The 2,757-nt window shown below is 40.4% G+C and overlaps 1 pseudogene; it reads right to left on the reverse strand.

The window, feature by feature from the left end:
- Positions 1–507: 507 nt before the first annotated feature.
- On the reverse strand, positions 508–607 carry LOC115031980 (U6 spliceosomal RNA; annotated as a pseudogene).
- Between the last annotated feature and the right edge of the window lie 2,150 nt (positions 608–2,757).

The following is a 2,757-nucleotide window of genomic DNA, read 5'->3' on the forward strand; positions in this document are numbered from 1 at the left end:
CTTTTTTTTAGAATTTATTTTTACTCATGTATATAGGTTTTTTTTTCATGCATGTACGTCTATGCAACACATTCATGCAGTGCTCTTAGAAGCTGGAAGAGTGTACTGAACCCTTAGAACTGGAGTTATACACTGTGAACTGCCATGTGGGTGCTGAGAATCTAACTCCAGTCATCTGGAAGATCAGTCAGTGCTCTCAACCACTGAGCAACTCCTTTCCTTAGGAAAAAAATGAAATTCCAATAGTCTCAAGAACAAGCCAGAAATGACTGCCATCGTTTCCTTTACTTACTAGTTCATAGTCTAATTCTATAAATTAACATGTTATTAATCAAAACTCTTTAAGTTAAATTAGTTGCAATTCATGAGTATATTTATTGTTTTTCAGAAATGATTTATTTAAAACATTCAAGAAACTGCTAATGGGGAACTAGAAGAGGACCCTCAGACTGGGTCAAATTGTGGCCATTTTCACCCTGACAAAACAAGGGAGAAGGTGTCACCTACAAAAATATGAAAAACTTCGTGAATTTGCATGTCTTTTATGTTCAGGGGTCATGCCGATCCTCTCTGCATCATTCTGATTTTTATGTATATTTTCCAAAACCTGAACTAGAGGTAGCTCAGTCAATGAGAGTGCTTGCCTTGCAAGCCTGAGGACCTGACTTAGATTCCCAGAACAAGTATAAAGAAGTTTGGCGTGTAATCCGCAGCACTGAGAAAGTGGAGACCAGAGAGATCCCTGGAGCTTGCTGGCCAGCCATCTTAACATACTTCGTGAGTTTCAAGCCTAGGAGAGATGCTGGCTCAGAATACAACAAAATGATGGACAGCACCTAAAAATCAACAAAGAAGGTTGTCATCTGGCCAACACACACACACACACACACACACACACACACACACACACACAGAGTAGGTGGAGTCCATGAGGCTACTTCGGGCATCAATTCTGAGATACTATCCCCTTGGGTTTTTATTGTTGTTCTTTGTTGGGGGTGTTTTATTTTATATTTATTATTATTATTATTATTATCGTTATCATTATTATTTGTACTAGTAGCAGTAATAGCAGCAGCAGCAGTATTTAAGACAGGGTCTCTCATGGACCTGAAACTAACCAAGTAGGCTAGTCTGACTAGCTAAAAGAATCCCTGCTCTTCCTGGCCATTGCTGTGATCACATGCACAGGCAACTATGCCTGATGTGTTTTACCAACTGCACGATCTCCCCAGGCCAGACTCTGAATTTCTAACAAGCTTCCAGGTGATTTTACTGGGCATGGTCCATGGACCTCTAGTAGCTATAGTACATACCAGTTTAAGGTGCAGAGGAATTTTACTTGTTTGTTTAGTTATCCAGCATCTGAATTCTCTGAGCTTGGAGAATTCATTGAATACGTAAGTCTCAAAAAGAAAAAGGTAGCTGTTTATTGACTTTCTTCACCATCTGTCCTTGCAGCCTAGACTTATCAGCACCTGCATGGCCTCAAGGCAGGAACTAGTAACATAAAGAAGAAAACAAGGAGAACAGGCAGTTTTCTCCCTTGCAACAGCACACGTATGACCACACTGAGTCGTGATGCTCAGCAACCCTCTCTGGGTTCCCTCTGTTCATGGTTTGTGGACCTTGTTCTTAGCTGCTCAGCTTTGAGCTTGATTTTCAGTGTTGGTAATGAGTGTGTGAGCTGCCCAACTCCTTAGCTACTAAAGTAAACAGAATTGGTTGTTTTGCCGGGCGTGGTGGCGCACGCCTTTAGTCCCAGCACTCGGGAGGCAGAGGCAGGCGGATTTCTGAGTTCGAGGCCAGCCTGGTCTACAAAGTGAGTGCCAGGACAGCCAGGGCTACACAGAGAAACCCTGCCTCGAAAAACCAAAAAAAAAAAAAAAAAAAGAATTGGTTGTTTTTGCTTGAAACTAAGATACTCTGATGAAGCCGAAAGGTCTGCCAGAAGCCACCCAGCTTGCGACCTGTCATCTGACAGCGGGTGCTTTGATTCCTGAAGGCCAACACTCAGGATGAGTCTGGGTAGGTGGCAAATCTGAAAGAGGGGAAAACATTTTGATTACATTGGATCAATTTCCTAATGTACCTCTCCTTGGCAGCTAAGCGTTTGACTAAGACTTCTGCCTCAATAGGACTGACTATATTAGCATGCTGTCCCTAGTTAGTGACATGGGCAAGTCAGCTTCTATGAGCTCCATCTCCTTGTCAAAGGGAGCCAAGACTACATGTTTCTATTATCGCATTTGTTCACACTGTATCACAATTATGTGAGAGTTACTGAGGTATAGTTTAGACATCATAACTTTTATTCATCTTAATAAGTTTTAATGTTTATCAAGTTGTGCAGCCATTACAGTAGTCTTGTTTTTTAGAAAAATTATTATCAGTTCATAGGACCTCTCTTAGCCATTTACAGTTAATCCCTCTATCTCTCTCTAGCCTAAGTAACCAACCTTCTAATCTTGTCACAATAGTTTTGCCTTTTATGGATATTCCATTTAAATAGTTCATATAACCATCATTATGTGTCATACTAGCTTTTTCTGTTGTGAAGTGACTTTTTCCCAAAATTCCTACAATGTATAGCACAGTATTTTACACACAGTAGGTACATAAAAACAGAATGAAACAGAAACAAGAACAAAAATTCAGTATTTATGAGGTTATTGTTGTAATGATTGAATAAGTCTGCCCTTGCTGTCTAATTGTGGTCCATAGACCACCAACATTGTCATCACTCAGGACATAACT

This window comes from Mus caroli, unplaced genomic scaffold (genome assembly GCF_978045245.1).
Source record: "Mus caroli unplaced genomic scaffold, Mus_caroli_1 scaffold_11, whole genome shotgun sequence".
NCBI lineage: Eukaryota > Metazoa > Chordata > Mammalia > Rodentia > Muridae > Mus > Mus caroli.